Here is a 22,863-nt window from a genome sequence, read left to right as displayed (position 1 = left end):
GGCCCGACCTAACTTCAAACGCAGTCCCCCGCCCCCCCACCCCTCTCCCTCCATCCAGCCCTGCATGCCAGGGGCCCCGGACAGGGCAACCCACAAAAAACTACCGATTCCTATTTCTGCCCTCTTAATTTCACTCATTCTGTAGGTGTAGCACGCCAAAATACGACCCTCCAACTTTGGCTTCTTCAAAACGGATCCTAATACTTCTGCCCTTGGATTTAAGATCCAGGAACGTAGGGTAGATTGTTTGAAGATGGGGTGACCTCAGACAATTTGGAAATAGTTCCCTTAAGTGAAAAATAAGGGAGGGGGTGATTTTAGAAAATAGCAACCTCGCATACCCAGAGATAAAGGTCATGTCCCTGAAGTTTGTGTTCCTGATAACTTCGAAGCTGTTCCAAAAGCCCCGATTAAAGGGACCAGAACAACGTCCCTTCTGCCCCCCTGCAGACTGTGGGCAGAGGAAAAAGAAGAAGGAGGGGTGCGTGTGAGGAAGGAAGGGGGATGCTTCTCTGGAGGGATAGAATGTGATCCTCGAGCAGAAACCATAGTGTTTCTGGGGGCCCTTGGGGCGCCGTGGGGCGACGCGGTGCAGCGCCTAGGGCCGCCGCAGGCCGGGGGCAGGGCTCCCAGCGGTTTCTCCGCGGCCAGCGGCCACGCAGGAAAAACCCGCTTCCTCGCCCCTGTATCTGCTGACAAGCCGCCCGAGGTGTCTGCGCTGAGCGTGGCCACACCGATACAGCTTTCTAGGAAATGGCCCGGGAGGGGGAGGGGGCGAGTGAGGGATTAGGTCTGGCTCCCCCTCGCTCCCCCTGCGCAAACACCACCACCCCTTCCTTTCCCCGGAGGCATGAGGCCTCCACCCTCGGTCCTTCGTCCGCATCCTCGCCGACCCCTCCGGTTGCGCGCCTCACTCGCCAGGCTTTTTCCCTGGGAGCCAACTGCGGTGAAGTCGCCGCCAGCACGGTCGGCCCTGACACGTGCTCTAACGCATCCTTCAGTCAAGGCTGTCTTTACAGGAGATAGGATCTGGTGGCGTTTCCTCACCTCCTTCCTCCTGTCACCCCCCACCCCCACCCTGCCCTTCGGTGTATTTCAAGGAGGAAGGGGACAGACCAGCGCCCTGATGTGCTGGCCGAGCTGGCACGTGCAGCGGGCATGGCGTGGCTTGAGCTCTCTGGGCACACCGAGGCCGACCGAGTACCTCCCTCACCGAGAGAGGGGGCCCCGGCAGGGGCGCGGAGAGCCAGCAAGGCAGGGTGGGGCGCGGGCAGGGTGAGCCGTACACTAGGTTCTCTGCAAGGCGGAGGAGGGGAGCAAAGAAACCAGAGGTGCAAGCGATTAACTCACGCCCCGGAGCCAGCCTCCTTAAACGAGGGTGGGGCGGAAGGGGTTGTGGGGGGGAAAGGAGGGGATATCGCTTTAAAAGGGTGAGTAAGAGTTTGGGGCGCCGTCTCCCCTCCCTCTATTTGCATAGCCAATAGCTCTGGGGCTCCTGCTACTGCGCGCTGATTGTTACCGGGCAGATTACTTTTTTTTTTTTTTTTTTTTTTTTTAGTAGGACGCGTTCCCCACTACATCAAAAGGAAGCCAAGGGAGGGCGGAGGGAGAGCGGGCGCTGGGGCGGGCGAAAGCTGGGGAGAGGCCCGGCCGCCTCCGACCTTATCAATAGCAGCGGGAATGAGTATGCCATCTCCTATATGTAAAGAAAGGGGAGGGAAGGGGCGGGCGAGGAAAATGTCTAATTGCTGTGGAAGCCATTAGCTTTCAGGAAGAAAAAAAGCTCGCTGAAAAACCCAAGTTGCAAACTCAAAATGAAACAGTCCAGCGCCGCGGATGACACCCGGGCCGAACACCGTGTTCACCCGCACACAGTGGGTCCCGAACAATCCCCTATTGATTTTAGTCACGTTGGACTTCCGGACTGAAGCTTTTGAGTCACCCCGGATAAATACATTCACTTACATTTTAAGACCCCCCCATAAGGGAATTACTCCAATTTCACCTAAGCCACCTTTAAGCGGATCAAAGAAAGTTGCAACGGGGAGAGGGGAGAAAAGGAGGGAGCGCGGGAGGTATTTTTAAAGTATAAATCTAACCCGACAGGCAAGGACAGAGGCCACCGGGGCTCCCAGCCTCTGGACATCACTTGATAGCTCTGCGAGCAAAGTCTCTTCCACCCCCACCTCCCCGCACACTCCCCCCCACCCGGGGAAAGGCATCTCGAGCTCTGGGTCTCCCGAAGTGGGGGCGGGGGGGCGAGGAAGAAACGGGTGGTCGTCCCGGGGCCTTGCCCACCCCGAGGAGAATGCCTGGGTGGCGAGTCCTCACGTCTCGGGAGTGAGCCGAGGGCCCTCTCGCCCCTTCCCTCTCCCCCTCCCCCCACTCCGTCTTGCTTTACAGAGAAATTCCAGCGGGGAGGGGGCAGCGAATGGGAGGGGCAGAGAGGGTCGCGGCCGGATGCCCCCCCTTCCCGGCGCCCTCTGCATTCATGGAGACCCGCAAGTTCGGGCGCTTCCCGCGTGGCAGGCTGGCCTCTTGAAGTTCCCCTGTCCACTTCCCCTTCCGATTACTGACTGTTCCCGAGCGTGAAGCTCGCCATCGAATCCAATCCCCGGTGGTTTTGCAGACTCTCACACGTGGGGTGGGGCGTGAGAGGGTGCGGAGGTTGGCAGGAATGTCTCTAGGAGGCTTGGACTGGAAACTGAGTTTTCCCTTTTTGTTGCCACTCCGGCCATGTGTTAAAACTCTAATTTCTTGTTAAAATGCACTCCACCTAGCACGCGGGAAAAGGCATGATGCCTTCTAGGCAAAAGTGCACATTTTCTTTCAGTGTAGACTTAGGTTTAGAGAAAAAGCGCAAGAGCCTGTGCTCTGGCTTTTAAGTCCAAACTGATCACTTTGGCGAGGGGGTGGGGGGCGGCGAGGGGCGGTAGAAGGTTGGTTTTTCCTTACCTCCTTTTCACCCTTCACAGAAAAAAAAATATATATATATATATGTGTGTGTGTGTATATATATATCCTGTGTAGCGCTGGTGATAAACTTCAGCGAAGGCCAGTTTTATTGAACTTTTATTCCTTTTCCGGCCGGCTCCCCACCCTCTACTCTAGCGTTTTGGAGTTTCGGTTGGAAAGTGTACAAAGCCTGGAGGTGGAGGGTGCAGCAGGGTGTTGGGCGTTTATAGGCACATTTCTGCAGGAGCCTGCAGCACTAAGCACACAGACTCCCAAGCTCACCTGGCGGATGCCTGCCAGCCAGGTGATTCCGAGGTCGGCTCAAGGCCCGGGAGCAGCGCGAGTTCGAGTCCCGCCTTGTCCGCCCAGGGGCGCTTTGGCCGGGTGGGGTGCGAGGAGTGACAGAGTTCAGGCTCAGAAATAGGAGCCACTGCCTTCCCCTCGGCTCCCCCAAAGAGGGGAGCTGTGTTTGTGTTTCTCCGTGGAGGGATGGATGGTCAATCAAAACCGAACACCCGACTGGCAAATGCGAGGGGACACATAAATCCGAGGGGACACATAGGAGGCACATCAAGAGGAAGGAGGGACAGGCAAAGTAGAAAAATGCGGACAAGGAGAAGAGGGAAACGTCGGGAAGCGGAGAGCACGGGGGAGGAGGGTGGGTGGTGACGGGCAGTGCGATTGCAGGTGTGAACTCGCTTCCGGGACCCTCTGGTCGCAGCAGCGCCCGCCGGGGCGCTGGGGCGCTGCGCGCTGGAGGGGGACAGAGTCCGTCCGGCCTGTGCATCCGCCCTCCTTTCGGCGAATTTCGCCTTGGACGGGGCTGGATTCCTGAGCCGGCAGATGCGACAGGCGTGAGTTAAGAAGGCGAGCGCCTGCCGTCTGTCACCCACCTAGCATCTCACTCCCCTCCCTTAGGAGAAAAAAAATTAAAAGACCCGAACTTCCCCCTCTTCCTGTCTGATTCAGCTTAGGACACGCCTCACGCGGCCGAAAATAGCTCTGGAAATACAGTTGCTTTACAAAAGTGAATTTTCCAATCAGCTTTGGGGCGGAGGGCGTCCGGCGGTCGGCGTCGGGGGGCCCTGCCTCCCGGGAGGAGAAGGAACCGGCCGCCTCTGCGCTTCTCCCCCTCCGGGCGCCCCCGGGAGGGGGCCGCTGGGCGGCGGAATCGCGCCTCCGCTCGGGGAGCCACCACGCGGCTTTTTCGCGGAATTTTGACGTCATCCACACGTGGGGGAAGGGGCTGGGAGAGCGAGAGGAAGCGGCGGGGGAGGGGGCCGCGGCGGGGAGAGCGCGGCGGCGGCGCGGCGGGTCTGGCACCCTCGGGGTGGGCGCAGCGCCGGGCAGGGTCCGGGCCCCGGGCAGCGCCGCGGAGGAGGCCGTGCAGCGGACCCAGGAGCCGGCGCCGCGACCCGCCTCCCTCCCCGCCCCCCGCCATCTTCCACCCCCAAGCAGTTTTATTTTTTCTACTTTGAAATCCGGGCCGCTCTTTGCTCCGGAAAAAGCGCGTTTCTTTGGGTTGTGGTCCTGTTCCGCTGGGGACTGAGATCAGACTGAAGTCGCGATCGCTGGGGGCGACCCCCGCCACTTGACTTTCCATGCTCGCTCCACTAAGGGAGTCGTGAATGTCTTTTTCGGTTCCTCGGGGAGTGAGTTCTGCATTGCCTTTTACACCCGGAGTTTTTCACGCGCGACATATTCCTCCCTGCTCCCCCGCCCCATTCACCATCTCAGTATCAGCTGGGTTGGTTAATGCGATGGCTATTACGTGTAAGATACCCCGTGCATGCATTGTGAGCGCTGTCGGATGAATTTTGCTGCATTTGGAACAAATGGATCTAGAAATACCCTTTTCAAAACAGTTCTACAAATCGATGTGAAAACGTGTAGAGCGACTCCCTTCCCACTCGCTGGATACCCCGGTGGCATCCGTACTCATGGAGAATCTTCTAAACTGCAAGGGCTGAAAACTGCAGCTGCAGAGTGAGCCCACGCACCTTCATTTCCCCTGAATTTGGGCAAAGTCCTTTTAATCTTTCAATCTGGGGAGTTATAGCTGAAATGTGTCATGATTTTCTAAACCCACGGTGACAGTTCTGAGTTTATGCTGAAATTTACAAGGAGCTTCAGTGGGGATGTTTGGAAGAGAAATACTGTGAACTGACTTTTACCTCCTTGAGGTAGAGAGGCTGCTGTAGGAATCAGATGCAGAAAGCTAGGGGCTTCTCTGAAAATGTGGATTTGAAGTGGAACTATTTGTTTCAAAAGTAGGAGAGAAGCTTTCTGTCTGAATCAGATATTAAGTGTGGAAATGTTTCTTTTTTAAGGTGACACAGTTTGGTTATGAACAGTACTTTTTCCTTCTTTTTAACACATTCCCTCTATTTTTAACTTATTATTTATTTCTTTTTCGTTTTATGATTGCTGCTCTGACCCAAGAGACTTGGTTTTGTTTCTTCTGGGGGAAAAAATGAGCTACAATTAATAAAAATGTCAGTAATTACTGTCATGCTTAGCCCGAGTGAACTGTATTTAAGAGTGCTTGCTTTTTGGTCCCCCATTTGATGGACACTTGGTTTGTCTGCATAAAGGTAGAAAAAACAGAATAAATTATTAAAAGAAAAGGAAGGAGCCAAAGGAAGTGTTTAAAAAACTAAAAAGGCAAAATGTCCTTTAAATTTTGCTTCAGCTTCATTTCAGACAGTTAAGTAGTGGAGGTTAAGCACTTTAGAGATGTAAATTCTGTGTAAAATGTCAAGACTATCCCCACCAGAATTTTTTTTTGAACAATAGTCAATTTTATTTGTTTTCTAAACACTTTAATTTTGTCCAAATTCAAACATTCATTCCCCTTAAAAATGTCCACTTTCCCAATGTGATTAAATATTCTTTCGATTTCATGGTTTTATTCAGCTGTGTATCAGTTACAGCCAACTGAAGCAATATAAAGTATTTCTAATAAATATTTCATATTTTAATTTTCAATCTTTAAACTTAAGAATTACTAGCATCTATTAGTACAGTTTATAACATAATTCCATAACATGCTAAATTCATATTCTGCAAACTGTGAAAAACAAATTAATTTTTAAAATGGAGAAATAGTTCTCTTCTTGAGGCTTTTTTTGGTTTGTTTTCCTTGTGGCAACTTTCAGGAGGCAGATTTAAAATTTTTCTAAAATCATTTTCTTACTGTTCTTTTGTTGGCATTAAAAGGAATGAGTTTTGAAATGTGAAACAGGTTGATTTTAAAGTTTTGTAATCTTCAAAATGTATACCTCTGGAGAGAAATGTTGTATTTTAGAATTGACCTGAAAATAGGTGGTTCGTATAAGGGGACTAGACAATCCAAGCCAGTTGGATGTAGATGCCTATGAGGAATGCATTTCCTCTTTGCTCAGCCTTAAATCAGGGCATCTGCTCTTACAAGAACTTGAAACAAAGTCTACACCCATGCATGATGCCAACAACTCAAAAAGCACAAATCCAGAGCAAAGGGGATTTATGTGGAAAGTGAAATTAGAGCAAGAAAATCCAAATTTATTTCTGCTCTTAGCTATCTCAAATCATACTTTCGTTGTGGTCTCATCAGTTATAAACCAAATAATTATTTCTTTGTGATGCATAGAGGTGAGTTCCTTCAAGCTTCATTGGTAATAATAGTAATTATGATGATGATAATAACAAAAATTATCTTCCTTATTCTTTCGACGAATGTGGGGGGGATGTTCACTTTATTTCTTTAAACATTGTCATCAAATTGTAAAAAAAATATGGATGCCAAAGTTAGGTTGTTGTTCTGAGAAATAACATGAAAAACATTTAATTTTGTGCTTTTGAAAATAAAAAGTCACCAAAATTTAGTATACCTATTGCCTAGGGGTAGCAAAAAAAAAGACACAGGATTGAAAAGGAACAAGAAAATTCCTTTGTGTAATTTCCAAAGCCTTTCCTTCGTCGTGCCCACATATGTTTCCGTTTTTGAGAACAGCCAGTTGGTCCATCAGGCAAATGCAAACCCAGGACCCAAACTCTTTCCTGGTGTCAAGGAAGATATTCTGAAGCAAATGGTTTGGGTTAGTTTACATAAGGTTTCAGATGAAATGTCTCACATCTGGCATCCCATGGCCACCAATTATTTCAGGATCGTGAACCATTATTTTAAAAAAATATTTTGAGAGAGGGGAGCCTAGATCATGGATTAGGGCTGTGCAGGCCATTTTGTTTGGGGGTCTCCCTGAACTTATATAAACTCAGGAAATTTAGTTGTATCAAGTAGCAGCACATGATCCCCATTGTGTAGTTCCAGTAAACTAGTGACTTGCAACCTTTTCTACCCCCTACTTTCTTTTGAATATATATTCTCCTAATATTTCTCTTTTTAAATAAAATGGCACATTTAATTTAAAATTTCCCTAACAAAATATTGAATAAGACTCAAATTTACTTGCTGTTGTACAAGAAAAGTTCATATAATTACTCTTTGTAGTGTAATTACCAGCAATTTTATGTCATCTAGCAAATGATTTAAGTAAGTCGGTAATGGAACGCCAGTGAAATTTGCTACACTTGGGATGAAAACCATACTTACCTCAAGAAATCAAAGTCTGACCTTCCATTTAGACACTTAAGACTTTACTTAGGCAGACTGTAGGTTTCATTTAGCGGAAATCTTTCTCATTCAGGAAAGCATCGTTCTCAACCATAGATTAGATGCAGTCTTGCTTGGAGCCAGGGGAATGGACCGCAGGACTTCATGCTATTTTGGCCAGTCATAGAATATGCCTTCTGTGTCTGCAAGTTTGCGACGAAACTATATATTGTATTCATTAAGGTTATTCATGCTGAGAGATCACATATGTGTTAAACGGATAACATCACAGGTCTGTGCACAGATACATCAGAACATGTCAGGGATATGATTCCAATCTGTAAGGTAGAATTGAAGTGGTTTTAATGGAAGAGTTAAATACGCTGAGATTGTTGTGCTTTGGAGAATGCCTTTGGGTTTTGCAATTTATCCATTCATTTATTTGGTTAAAATTGAGTCCTTACCACGTACCAAACACTGTGCTAGGCATCGGGGATATCGTGGACATAGACAATGTTTTGGAAGGTAGACAGGAAGGAGAGTTGAATCATACAGTCCCTGTCCCTGGGAAGCACATTGTCTAGTGATTTAGCATGGGAAACAATATCCCGGATAAGTACATGTTCTTAAAAAAATAATAAAATCATAGAACAAACTGCATAAAATGATATGCTATTTTATCCACCTTATACAACACACCTTAAACCAGGGAGGTGGAAATCTATCTTCTCTTTAAAACTCAGTCTAGTCAAGTAACGATTACTTGGATTGCATAGTGATTTTAAGAATTATGTTCTTAAATTATGTTCTTAATTTGTTTATAATCTATGGGAACAAGTTGGTTGGATGTCTGATTCACATGTCACATATTTGGGACTCAGTCCCTTTAAAGTAGCCAAAGATAGAGCCGTTTCCTTGGTCCATCATTCTGAGAGCATTCCTTTCTTTGAGTAGCTGTATTTCCCACAGCATCTGTTTCTCGTCTGAACGAACCCTCCCTGTATCTGGCAGGGCATTGATGAGTGTTTCACTCCTTTGGCTAGGGAATTTGAGGTCACAATAGCTCATTTTCTTGTCGTGGGACACCCAGGCATTGAGAGGAGAATATAGACCTCCGATTATTAGCTTGACTGTCTCCTAGAATTGATGCAGAAAATACTGTCGTTCTCATTAGCATCATGTTGGTGAAACAGCTCTAGCCTAGGAGTCAGCATACAGCCATCCCTCAGTGTCCGCGGGGATATCGGTTCAAAGACTCCCGCCCCACCACCAAAATCCAGGATGCAAAAATCCCCGATATAAAATGGTGTAATATTTGCAACTAGCCTACATACTCCTCCCATACACTTTAAATTATCTCTAGATTACTTAGAGTACCTAATATAATGCAAATGCTTTGGAAGCGGTTATGCTGTGTTTTTATTTGTATTGCTTCTCGTTGTATTTGTTATTTTTTACTGTGTGTTTTTCTCTGCATATTTTTGATCCGTGGCTGGGTGTATCTGTGGATACGGGACCCGTGGATAGAGAGGGCCGACTGTACTCTCTTTCTTGCTCCTACTCTGCCACTAACCAGCACGGTGACCTTGGGGATAGATTATGTGTTTCCAAGATTGAGTTTCTTCAGCTACAAAATTAACTGGCTGTAGTAAATGATCGTTAAGTTCCCCTTCAGCTCAAAATCTCTAAAATTCCAGTGACTTTATTATCATCATCGAAATAGGAATCAATTTATTATATATTTTATGTTTTAAACAAGGATTCTTAAATTGTGGGTTTAGGTATGTTCTCACTTCCTAGGTATCTGGGAGAATTAATCTATCAAGAGTTGGAACTTTTAACATTTAGTTCCTCGTATAGATGGGCGCTTGGTACATGTTGTCCGCTGAGGAAAAATGCCGTTTTCCTTGTCCTAAGTTAAGGCAGTCTTCAAAAATATATAGAACATAGGAATATATGGAATATAACACTGTTCCAGGGTGCTTAAGGAAATCCTAGCAGGTTAGTTTAACCTAAAGCTTAAACTAACCTAAAGCTTATTCCTACAACTCAAACAAAGCCCCCATCAGAGCACATATAGACATGGTTTGGAATGTCTATGTTCCCCAGCTTGCAGATCCTTCTTTAGGTGACAGTCCATGGCCCTGGTGAGCTTCTTTAAACAAAGCTTGTTCTGAGCTCCCCAGAACTCATGGAGCGTCAGGTTGCTCCTTTAGTGAAAAGGGAATGAAGCAAATTTTGCGGAGTCGCAGTCTTTGGACAAGACATCGCTTTTTGTTTCCTGGCAAGTCTTGATAACCAGAAACAAGCAAGGAAAGATTTCTGCCGTATCCCACTTTTCTCCCTCGTTTTTCACTGCATTGAACATGGGAGGAACATCATTCGCTGAGGTTACATGCACTCCAGTGAAGTCCACTTAGATGCAAATTATTTGCTTTACAAAATGATATGTTTGTAGACACGTGTTTCCTTTTTAAGGTGTGGCTACTACAAAAGAGAAACTCATAGTAATTGACAAATAGTTATATCTGGGATAGTTTTTAAACAATGTTCTATATAATTTTTAAAATGTATGGTATATGGCATGGAGAGAGTGCTGGATTTGGGGTTAGGAGAGGTGTGTTCTAGTCCCCATTCTGCCACAAGCTGTGTAACTTGGGGCAAGACTTGAACAAGATCACAGCAACTTAGGATTGTAAGGAAAATTCATGGGTCTCTGAGGTCATACTCCCATCTATCATGGCAGTACCTATTCCGTTAAATGATTTACTAAAGGTCACACAGGGAGTTGGGGGCCCAAACTTCCTACCTCCTGGCAATTTTTACCCTTAAGTGCTGTCTCCAGCCACTGAAACTAGGCAGAACAAGCCATCTCCCTCATTTATACTGACAGCGGCTCAGATATTTGAAAGCACCATCTCTTCATCTTCTGTCCCTTAGACTGAATTACCCTTTCTCTTCAGCTGTTCAGCTGGACATTAGACCACCAGCAGGCTGCCCTCCTCTCGATCCTGACTAGTTCACTGATACCAATCTTAAAAATGTTGTATCCTTCTTAATGTGTGGCTTATGAGAAAGAAAACAATTTGAAGCAGCTTCAGAAACCTGCGGACCCTCAAGGCAGGACCCTCAAGGCAGTTACAGAAGAATACAATAGGGCATGACTGCCATCCTTGCATTCTCCACCCCAGGCTCCTGGAGCAAGGCACAGTACCACTGGGGATGCTGGTCTAGAGAGGAAAGATAAAACAGTTATCTCTTCCTCTGGAAGCTGATTTCATTAATGAAACCCCAAGTTGCACTCCATTTTCTCATCTGTAAATTGGGTGAACTAAATGAGGGATCATTTTATCTCATCTGTGTTCTGTGGCCCCAAAGAATAAAACTAGTGTCACTGATTAAACATTTGAAGACAGATTTCTGGGCCCAGCGTGGTGGCTCACACCTGCAATACCAGCACTTTGGGAGGCCGAGGTGAACAAATCACTTGGGGTCAGGAGTTCGACACTAGCCTGGCCAACATGGTGAAACTCCATCTCTACTAAAAATACAAAAATTAGCTGGGTGTGGTGGCACATGCCTGTAGTCCCAGCTGCTTGGGAGGCTGAGGCAGGATAATCACTTGAACTGGGAGGCAAAGGTTGCAGTGAGCTGAGAACACGCCACTGCACTCCAGCCTGGGCAACAGAGCAAGGCTCTGTCTCAAAAAGGAAGACAGATTTCTGTTTATATAATGAGCTTCCTCTGCAAGCCATCCCTACACAGTGGGCTTGACTTCAGGAAACAGGTAAAGTGCCTATGGCAACTCATTAGGAGGTTATGAGGGGACTGAATAGTCATTTATTTGCTCTGAGCCTTGGTTTCCTCGTCTGTAAAATGCAAATAATAATACCTACCAAGCACAGTGATTATGAGGAGTAAATGTTTATAGTATGTTTAATACAGTGCCCTGGCATAGTAAGCACTGAAACAAAGCTAAGTGGGTTTTTTAAACTTTAACAGTAATTAAAGTCTATTGTGTTGCATTCTTTCAGGACCAATTTACCTCTAGGAGTCTGTGGAATTATTAATGTATGTCATATACTGTGTGAAGGTATGAGAATTTCTGTACCAGATCTCAGCTCTGGGGGATTTTTCCTTTTTCACTTCACCATGGATCAGTCACTCAATGACTGTGGCCAACATGCTGTAATCTCAAACCAGTCTATTCTGAACTCCAGATTGCCTCATGCTCACTGACAGGTACTAAGGTAACCTTCCAACTTGAGTAGAAGGCACAGGGAAAACTCATCCACCAAATCGCAGAAGTGCAAAGAACCTTAGGCATCCAATCCAATGTTTCCCAAAGCGAGGAAGGATATATTAGTTCATTTTTGCACTGCTATAAAGACATATCCGAGAGTAGGTAATTTATAAAGAAAAGAGGTTTAATTGACTCACAGTTCCGTATGGCCGAGGAGGCCTCAGGAAACTTACAGTCATGGTGGAAGGCAAAAGGGAATCAAGGATCTTCTTCGCATGGGAGCAGGAGAGAGAAGTGCAAGCAAGGGAAATGCCAGACACTGATAAAACCATCAGATCTCATGAGAACTCACTATCAGAACAGCATTGAGTAAACCGCCTCCTTGAGCCAGTCACCTCCCACTGAGTCCCTCCCTTGACATGTAGGGATTATGGGCATTAGAATTCAAGATAAGATTTGGGTGGAGACACAGCCAAACCATATCAGAGGAGGTATACGGAGGAGCATGCGTTTTGTATTTTAGTAATTTGAGGTTTATTCTAATGAGTATTAGGAAAAAAGTAACATTTAAACTCATAATTTCACAGATATTACAATGGTACTTAAGTTTATAAAGGGAATTGATTTTTTTAAAATTAAGTTGAATAAGTGATATTTAGATACACTTTTTTTTTAAATCAGGAAGGTTGTATGCAAATAAGTAAGATTTAGGAAACATTGCTTCCTTAAAAAACTCTGGATCAGAGAGGAACAGCGCTCACACTGACCCAGGATCATATAGCCTGTTAGTGACAGAGCTGGGACTAAATTAGCGTGTCTCACTACTAAAACTACGGAAGTTAAGACTTTGCATGGATTATTCTCATTTAAACAGTATCGTTACAATTTTCTCATTCTTTTTGTTTTTTTCTGACAATATTTCATTCATGTATTGTTTCACAAATGAATTCTGTCCTATGAATGACATTAGATACTTCTTATTGCTTACTTTTGTTTTAGTGATGCTCCCTACTTTGAGTTTTTGGATCAGTTACCTTGCTTTTCACCAGACCTGTAAGTTGCGTCCGTAGGTGGGTTTGCATCTGTTTTCTCACCTTCTCAAATTTCTCTGCCTTTCAAAGTCACTTTTGAGCTTACCTTTCAACTACCTGAGGTGGTGATACCAGTTGGTGCTACCAAGAGGCTGACTAGAAAAAGGAAAAAGAAGAACAGGTGAATGTCCTGTCCATAAGGGACTTTGAAAAGCTTTAACGTATTCTTGAGAATCTAGAAGACCACATGTGTATCTATGGCTCTGTGCATGCCCAAGAAAGACCTGAGAAGGTGCTACTCTTTCACCAAACCAGCTGACCTGGAGACTCTGTGCAGGTAGAAAGTGACAGTGAAGACAGAACTTTAAGCTTCCCACCAGATTGTTGAAGGCATGCTCCAACAGATACAGAGTCCCCCAGCAAAGTCTGGGAAATGTATTGGTTTAAAGCATTTAAGGAAATCTCTGTCTAATCATTAGCTGATCATGAAGCAAATCAAAGACAGAATTTAGTGGTTGCACACGACCAAAAATACAGACTTTATAGAATTAGTCAAGGAAAATCACTAAGTAAACAACAAAAGCAATAAATTCAGCAGGATGTTGGGGGGCTTCTGATTTCCAGAGTTGCTACCTTGTATTATTTTAAATGTTTAGTTTTCAATAAAAAATTATGAGGTGGCCGGGCGCGGTGGCTCAAGCCTGTAATCCCAGCACTTTGGGAGGCCGAGGTGGGCGGATCACAAGGTCAGGAGATCGAGACCACAGTGAAACCCCGTCTCTACTAAAAATACAAAAAATTAGCCGGGCGCGGTGGCGGGCACCTGTAGTCCCAGCTACTCAGGAGGCTGAGGCAGGAGAATGGCGTGAACCCAGGAGGCGGAGCTTGCAGTGAGCCGAGATCACGCAACTGCACTCCAGCCTGGGCAACAGCGTGAGACTCTGTCTCAAAAAAAAAAAAAAAAAATTATGAGGCACACAAAGAAACAGGAAAGTATGGCCTATGCATAGGGGAAAAAAGCAATTAATTGAAACTGTACCCGAGGCAGCCCAAATGTTACACTTACTAGACAAAGACTTTAAATTAGCTATTATAGGTATAAATATGCTCAAAGCACTCAATGAAACCATCTCTAAAGAATTGAAGTATAAGAAATAGAGAATGTCAGTAAAGAGGAAGAAATTCTTTTAAAAGAACCAAATGGAAATTCTGAAATCAAATAGTAAAATAACTAAAATTAAAAATTCACGACTGGGCACGGTGGCTCACACCTGTAATCCCAGCACTTTGGGAGGTAGGCGGATCACAAGGTCGGGAGATCGAGACCATCCTGGCTAACACAGTGAAATCCCATCTTTACTAAAAATACAAAAAATTAGCCAGGCATGGCAGTGTGCACCTGTAGCCCTGGCTACTCAGGAGGCTGAGGCAGGAGAATGGTGTGAACCCGGGAGGTGGAAGTTGCAGTGAGCCGAGATTGCGCCACTGCACTCCAGCCTGGGCAACAGAGCGAGACTCTATCTCAAAAAAATAAAAAATAAAAAAATAATCACTAGGCAGGGGCTCAATAGCAGATTTGAACTAGCAGAAGAATCACTTAACTTGAAGCTGTGTTAACTGAGATCATCCAGTCTGAGAAACAGAGAGAAAAAAATAATGAAGAAAAATAAACAGAGTCTTAGAGACCTGTGGGGCACCATCAAGCCTACCAACATACACATAATTGGAGTGTCAGAAGAAGGAGAGGGAAAAAAAGTACAGAAAGAATATTTAAAGAAATGATGGCTGAAAAATCCCAAATTTATTTAAAACATTACACATGCAAGAAGCTCATCAAACTCTAGATTAAACTCAAAGAGAGTCACACCTACACACATCACAGTCAAACTTTCAAAAGAAAGAGAAAAACTTGAAAACAGCAAGACAAAAAGCAACTCATCACATACAAGGAATCTTCAATAAGTTAAACACTTGACTTCTCATCAGAAACCATGGAAGCCAGAAGGCAGTGGGCTATCGCGTTCAAAGCATTGAAAGAAAAACATAGTCAACCAAGAATTCTATATCTGCAAAATTATTCTTCAAAAATGAAGGCACAATTAAGACATTTCCAGATTTTTTTTTTGAAACAACAGAGGTTTCATTGCTAGTAGACCCTTCCTAGAAGAAATACTAAAGGGTGTTCTTATGGCTTAAATAAAAGGATGCTAGACAGTAACTCACATCCATATAAATACATAAAAAGCACTGGTAAATGCAACAACACAGGTAAATATATAAGACAATATAGATGTAAGTTTTCTTTTTTTGTAATTGTTTATCTGATTAAAAGACAACTAACTACATAAAGCAATAATTTTAAAAGTGTTGATGGACTTACATAAAGGTATAATTTTTATGACAATAATAACGCAGGAGATGGGAGGGAGCTAAGCTGTCTTGGAGTCAAGTTTTTATATAGTGCTGAAATTAAGTTGGCATTAATCCAAACCAGATTGTTTAAAATTTAAGTGTTCATTGTAATCCCCAGAGCACCCACTAAGAAAATAATTTTGAAAATACAGGAAATGAAACAAAAGAATCTACATGTCACTAGATAATAGACATTTAACACAAAAGAAAACAGTAACGGAGGAATAGAACAACAAAAAAGACATATTTCATATAGAAAACATAGCAGAATGGCAAACATAAATTCTACCTGATAGATACTCACATTAAATGTAAATGGACTAAACACTCTAATCAAAAGGGAGATAATAGATAAAGAAAATATGATCCACCTATATGTTGTCTGTAAGAGAAACACTTTAAATTAAAAAGCAAATAAGTGTAAAGATGGAAAAAAGACATACTATGAAAATAATAACCAAAAGAGAGCTGGAGTTGCCATGCAAATACCAGACAAAATAGACTTTAAGACACAAATTGTTACTAGAGACAAAAAGAATGTTTTATAATGATAAAAGGGTCAGTCCATCTGAACACCTAACAATTATGAACATATATGCACCTAATAGCAGAGTTCCAAAATACATGGAAAAAAATCTGTTTTGTATTGAACAGAAACTTGCCTCTGTGTTGCTTTTACTCCTGGATCTTATTTCTGTTGTCTGGAGCCTCACACAACATATATCTAACACACATATGACTAGAAGGTTTTTCAGATATTTGAAGCCAACTCTCATGCCTTTTCTTACTTTCAATTTTTTATGTGACCTTGCCCCTATACATTTTTTTTCCTAGAATGTATTTACATCTTTTATAAAGAAGGCTACTGAAATGTTAAGAGAGGAACCTACTTTCATAGAATTTCAGAGTTGGAAGGAAACAGAGATGATCTTATTCAAATCTCTACCGTTACAGATGAGTAAACTGGGGCCTGAGCTGGTTAAGTCATTGAGCCAGTTAATGGCAGACCAAGATTGGTTTCCAAACTACTTGTTCAATGCTTATTCCAACATTTTCCGTCTTTGATAGTTTTTCCTACTTTAGGTTGCTATTTCTTCTCTTCTCCCTTCTTACAGTGGTATCTGGCATCCTTCATCAGAGAAAAAAGCTCAGAGTGATGAAGAAACTGCACTAGACATTAAAAGACATGGATTCTTATCTTTTTTGGTCACGAATCAACTTCTGAGGTCTTGGATAAGTCACTTATGAAAATAGTAACTATTATTATTCACCAATAATATTTTACACTGTCTATTGAGTACCTGCTGTTTATGAGGCACTGTGCCCGGCACTTTACCTATATGCCTCTTCATTTAAGTGTTCAAAATGTGTCTCCTTTCTTATCTGTGCAATAAGCAACGGAGTTGTCTGTTGTCCTATCCAGCTCCGGAACTGGGTGATTGTAAAGTATAGTCTTACAACGCCTGAGGCTTCATCTTTGTCTTCCTCTTCCTTGTTTCCTGGGCTGGCAGGAAATGGTAAGGAAGATTAGAATAATTTCTCTAGATTTGTCACTGTAGCGAATCCTTTGTATTTGTACCCTTCCAAGGGACTTTCCATTTTCCCGTAGGACTTGGCTTGACTTTTACGGGTCCTGTTCAGGGTTTCCAGGATCATATTCTCAGCCCACTTCTCACTTTAGATTTTCCCACGGGCCTTTGATTCACTCTCATGGCTTCTTATTTCACCTGTGAGCTCAGAGAAGTGAATAATTTGACAAAGTTCACTCAGCTATTAGCAGCAAACTTGACAGTCAGTCTGATCCCACTGTGTTTGTTATTTCTGCTACATGATTCCCATCTCTGAAGGTTCACTTGATCTTACTTTCCCACCCTTGCTTGAGACCTAGCTCAAGCCCTAACCTGTCATCATCACACCAGGCCAAGTGCTCCTCCCTCCCAATTTACCCAGAGAGTGATGTTTGCACAGCACATCAGGCATCACCTTGGAACTTCTCCCTTGGCAGACTTTGTGGTCTAGTGGTTATGAATGTGGGGTCTGGAGACAGAGGGCCAAAGTATGAATCCTGGCTCTACCACTTATTGGCTGTGCGACCACAGAAAAGTTACTTAACCTCTCTGGGCCTCAGTTTCTTCAACTATAATCTGGAACTGCTAGTAGCACTTACTTCATAGGGTTGTTACGAGGATAAATGTGATAATCCATGTAAAGGCAAGTAGCACAGTGCCTGACACATGAAAGAAGCACACATTAAATTGACTCCTTCACCAGATCTTGGGGTAATCCCTGATTGGCCCAAGATGATCAACATAATCCCATCTTGCAGAGTGACTGAGTCAGAGTTGGGTACATGAACTTGACTAGTTTAGAGTGGCTTGCAGAATGCAGAGGATGTGGTCTCAGGTATGAGGCTTGGAATTGGAATTGCTAGAGTTTTTTGTTTGTTTGTTTGTTTGTTTGTTTTTGTTTTAACTAGAGAGAAGTCAGCTTGAGGACAAAGCTGGCACACGTAGTAAGAAAGAACTGAGAAAAGCAAAGGAGCTAGAACCAGAGGCTTGATCAGATATCTCCTGAAGTCCCATTGACCTTTGGAATTCTCGTTGCTTGAGCCAATTAAACATTTGGGGAGCCAAGCATGGTGGTGCATGCCTGTGGTTGCCTGTGGTCCCAGCTACTCAAGAGGCTGAGGTGGGAGGATCACTTGAGATCAGGAGTTTGAGTCCAGCCTGGGCAACATAGTGAGACCTTGTCTCTAAAAAAATAAATAGAAATGTATACTTTTAAATCAGGTGCAGTGGCGCACACCTGTAGTCCCAGCTACTCAGGAGGTTGAGGCAGGAGGATTGCTTAAGGCCAGGAGTTTGAAGGTATATAGTGCACTATGATTATGTTAACTCCAGCCTAGGCAACATACAAAACCCTGTTTCAAAAATTAAATTGGTATTTAAGCTAATTTGTTAGTTTTTAAAATCATCTGTAACTGAAAATGTCCTTGATATCCTCATTGATGCTGCATATTATTATTATTATTATCTTCCCATGTATATCAAACCTTCGTCATTAGATCGTAATGTCCTTTGGAACAAAAATGAACTAAGATGAACTTACTGAGCAGTATATGCTGCCATCCACCCAGTACAGATCTGGCACATAGCAGGTTCTCGTCCATTCACACTTCATGTTGGATACTAATTTCCCACTGGTATCTATGGATTTTTGAGCTTTTTTTTTTTTTTTTTTTTTTTTTTTTTTTTGAGACGGATTCTCACTCTGTTGCCCAGTCTGGATTGCAATGGTGCAGTCTTGGCTCACTGCAACCTCCACCTCCTGGGTTCAAGCCATTCTCCTGCCTCAGCCTCCCAAGTACCTGGGACTACAGGCATGCACCAGCACGCCAGCTAATTTTCGTATGTTTAGTAGAGACTGGGATTTCACCATGTTGGCCAGGCTGGTCTCAAAGTTCTCACCTCAGGTGATCTGCCCACTTCGGCCTCCCAAAGTGCTGGGATTACAGCCATGAGCCACTGTGCCCGGCCCAGACTTTGAGCATCTTTAAGGCAGAAAGAGGAAGTGGCCAGAGTCCCAGACAGGGTGATGGCCCGCTGCTGCTTTGTCTTCTTACTCCCCTATAATGAGAGGAGAGTAAAATACTTAGTAGATTAGCTCAGCCTTATTGAGCACCAGGCATTGTACACACCGGATCATCCTTTTTCCTATCAGTTACCTGTGGGTATATTATTAGTGCCCTGTGTTGCAGATTGGAAATTTATGCTCAACAATGCTACGTAACTTATGTAGATCACACAGCCTCTACATAGCGTAATTTAGGATCTGCGCGCACATTACCGTATCCGTAACTTTTTCTCATTTCCACTTTTAAGAAAATGAAATTAGAAGTCTTAGACAATGCCTTCTGAGTATGGCTTACACAAGTAAAACGGTGTACAGCTCTATCAACAGACGCAGACTGGAAAAGCTTTGGACTGCTATCAAGGGATTGGTAAATAAATGTACATTAACTTTAAATAAAATGTGTATGGTAGGTATGATTCTTTTTTTTTTCTTGAGGCGGAGTCTCGCTCTGTCACCCAGGCTGGAGTGCAGTGGCCGGATCTCAGCTCACTGCAAGCTCCGCCTCCCGGGTTCACACCATTCTCCTGCCTCAGCCTCCCGAGTAGCTGGGACTACAGGCGCCCGCCACCTTGCCCGGCTAGTTTTTTTTTTTTTGTAGTTTTTAGTAGAGACGGGGTTTCACCGTGTTAGCCAGGATGGTCTTGCTCTCCTGACCTCGTGATCTGCCCTCCTTGACCTCCCAAAGTGCTGTGATTACAGGCATGAGCCACCGCGCCTGACCTATCTTTTATTTTATTATTATTATTATTATTATTTTTGAGACGGAGTCTCGCTCTGTTGCCCAGGCTGGAATGCAATGGTGCGATCTCAGCTCACTGCAACCTCCACCTCCGGGGTTCACACCTTTCTCCTGCCTCAGCCCCCCAAGCAGCTGGGACTACAGGCACCAGCCACCAAGCCTGGCTAATTTTTTGTATTTTCAGTAGAGACAGGGTTTCACCATGTTAGCCAGGATGGCCTTGATCTGCTGACCTCGTGATCTGCCTTCCTTGACCTCCCAAAGTGCTGGGATTACAGGCATGAGCCATTGTGTCTGGCCTATTTTTTATCTTCTCTTTCTCCTTCTCCTTCTTCTCCTTCTCCTCCTCCTCTTCCTCCTCCTCCTTCTCCTCCTCTTCCTTCTCCTCCTCCTTCTCCTCCTTCTTCTTCTTCTTCATTTGAGACAGAGTCTTGCTCTGTCACCCAGGCTGGAGTGCAGTGGCGCAATCTCGGCTCACTGCAACCTCCGCCTCCCAGGTTAACGCCATTCTCCTGCCTCAGCCTCCCAAGCAGCTGGGACTACAGGCGCCCGCCGCTATGCCCGGCTAATTTTTTTTGTTTGTATTTTTGGTGGAAACAGGGTTTCACCTTGTTAGCCAGGATGGTCTCGATCTCCTGACCTCGTGATCCGCCCGCCTCAGCCTCCCAAAGTGCTGGGATTGCAGGCATGAGCCTGCGCCTGGCCAGAACGCTTTTCAATAGCAAGGATATGCCAGAATTGTACGACTTCCCACAGTTAATGGGCATTTGGGGGCCCTCCTTCCCCAGTTGTTTGCTTTTATACGTCATGTGCCATGAGCATTGTCGCACTTGCTTCTTTATGCATTCAAGTGCCAGTGGAAGGAGAAAGATCTCGAAGTCCTGATTCTATCAATTAAGTGGTCCAAGAACGAGAATGAGCATCTTGAGGTCTCCCTCTTCAACAGCCTTACAGTGTGGAGGGGAGCAGACACACACATAGCTTTCACTTAGGGAGACGAGGGTCAACTAAAAGTTAAGGGAGTGCAGGGGGAGGGAGACTGAGGGGTTCAGTCGAGGGGATGGCTGAGAAGGCTGCCTGGAGGAGGTGTGCTTGAGTCCTGGGTTCAAGGGTCAAAAGGCTCTGATGCTTGGTCTGCTAATCTTTCTTACCGTATCGTTGCCTGGCAGTATGCCTGTTAAGTGGACTCCTCTTGGACCATTTGCTTGGATGAACAGTGGGCAGAAGTGGAAAGGAAGGGTGCTCTGGACAAAGGTGACAACGCCCAGGAACAAAAGTTGGAAGGTGCACAGTGTGCCCAGAGGGCCAGGAATTGGGTGGAGTGACCGGCTCCTTGGTCACTTGCAAGTGGCATGAGAATGGAGAGGGCTGGGAGCATGCACTAAAAAGCACCCAGGACGAATTTAGGTTTGCGCAGAAAAGGATGTTTCTTCAGGGTTTGTGAGGTGAGTTGGGTAGAGAATGTAGGAATGGAGCAGACGACTCTGGTTGGGCTGATGAGAGCGGAGAGACAGATCCATGTTCTTTCCAGGTGCCTCGGCAGCTCCAGGTCTCACGGAACCTGTTACGATGGCAGCCTCTATGCTTCACTGCTGGGGATTGCTTCTGCTTTGAAATAGCCACATGGAAGAAAAACTACAAAGTTTTGAGGGGAAAAAAACCCACCTAACGTTTGCTGCCGACGTGTCTTCATCTGTAAAAACCTTCTTCATGTCTCATGGATTTCAACATGCAGTTTCTCTTGGGTTTGTTCCATAAAACGTCAGATGCAACTTTAATGGCCTGACCCCAAAAAAGATAACTTCACAGCCATCAAACAGTCAGCAGCGTTCTACATACCCTCTTGCTGGAGCCAGCCTTCTACGGGGCCGTGTGGATGTCAGGCACACACAATGTGAGTCACGCTGACATAGCTGGGATGCCTGGATTGCGCTGGAATCTGGGGGGTACCAATCACAGGCCAGAGAGAAGCCATTGGCTGGAAGGAACAATGCCAGAATGTTCACCGTCTCTGCAGAAGGAGGGGGTGTTGGTGGTGAAGGGAATGACAGTGGCAGCCAGAGGAGGAAAATGACCCCAAAGCAGGGTGGGCACGTCTCAGTGATGCTGGGCAGAAGCATTCCAGGGGCTCAGGTCATGACCACACCCCTCTTCTCCTGCCCCACCACCAGAAAAATTAAGAAGGTACAAGATTTTCCCTACAACTGAATACACGGAATGCCCTGCTGTCTTCAAGTTTTTGGGAAACCCAGAGTTGACACCAACAGCCCAAATGGATGAAGCACTTACCTCTACCAGACACTGTCTGTATCTTACAAATAATTCATTTAATTCTCACAGCTCCTTCATGAGGTAAGTTTTGCAATTTCCATTTTACGACGAGGGAAACTGAGGCTTAAAAAGATTAAGAAACTTGCCCAAATCCTGCAGCCAGAAATGGGCAGAATCGAGACTTGAACCACCATCTCTCCAAAGCCAAAGTCTGGGCACTCACAACTACCCTCAACAGCCCAGTGGCTGCTTCATGCCATTGGTGCCACCCCCACACAGCCACCTCTTGGATGGTGGAACCCTGTGTGTTGAATAAGTCGAGAAAAATTCTAAAAGGATTCTTTTTCCTCCGCTGTTTTCCTGGGGGCTGAGTAGACATGTTTGAACATGCTGTTCATCTGACGCTTGTTTACTTCAGTGGTTGTGATGTACGAGACCCAGACCAGGAACAGTAAGAGAGCACGAGGACAACCCAGCATGGACACCGCTCTGGAGGAGGCTGCAGACTGGAGGAGCTGTTGTAGCTGCATTTTGGAGGCTTAGGTTGCATGTCTTAGATCTCTAATGAGTCTGGTCATTATTTTTTCAGCCAGGGTTTTCTTACTGCCTCCCTCTCTTCCTTCCTTCCTTCCTTCTTTCCTTCCTCCTCCTTCCTTCCTTCTTTCCTTCCTCCTCCTTCCTTCCTTCTTTCCTTCCTTCCTTCTTCCTTTCTTCCATTCTATCTTTTATTTTCTCTCTTTCTCTGTCTCTCTTTCTTTCTTTCTCTCTTTCTTTCTCTCTTTCTTCCTCCCTCCCTCCCTTTCTCTCCTTCTTTCTTTCTCCCTTCCTCCTCTCCTCCCTCTCTTGGTCTCTCTCTTCCTCCCTTCCTTCCTTTGTTCTTTCAAGATCTTTCTTTCTTTCTTTCTTTCTTTCTTTTTTCTTTCTTTTCTTTCTTTTTTCCTTCCTTCCTTCCTTCCTTCCTTCCTTCCTTCCTTCCTTCCTTCCT

The 22,863-nt window shown here is 45.0% G+C and overlaps 2 protein-coding genes and 1 long non-coding RNA gene across 4 annotated transcripts in view; 1 reads left to right on the top strand and 2 right to left on the bottom strand.

Annotated features, from left to right (window-relative positions):
- Window positions 1–22,863, bottom strand: part of TIGAR (TP53 induced glycolysis regulatory phosphatase) — a 1,172,566-nt gene that overhangs the window by 70,290 nt on the left and 1,079,413 nt on the right. The window lies entirely within an intron of this gene.
- CCND2 (cyclin D2) overlaps window positions 1–22,863 on the bottom strand; it is a 734,493-nt gene that overhangs the window by 31,971 nt on the left and 679,659 nt on the right. The gene's annotated exons all lie outside the window — the stretch shown is intronic.
- The window catches only part of LOC126931753 (uncharacterized), a 31,892-nt gene that overhangs the window by 1,879 nt on the left and 7,150 nt on the right, over window positions 1–22,863 (top strand). For both annotated transcript variants that reach the window (XR_007717912.1, XR_007717911.1), the window contains exon 2: window positions 21,139–21,959. This is a non-coding gene — a long non-coding RNA (uncharacterized LOC126931753). The remainder of the gene's footprint in view (window positions 1–21,138; window positions 21,960–22,863) is intronic.

The sequence above is a fragment of the Macaca thibetana genome, chromosome 11 (genome assembly GCF_024542745.1).
Source record: "Macaca thibetana thibetana isolate TM-01 chromosome 11, ASM2454274v1, whole genome shotgun sequence".
Lineage (NCBI taxonomy): Eukaryota > Metazoa > Chordata > Mammalia > Primates > Cercopithecidae > Macaca > Macaca thibetana.
Note: the sequence above shows the minus strand (reverse complement) of the source record. Positions and strands in the feature narration are given on the sequence as shown.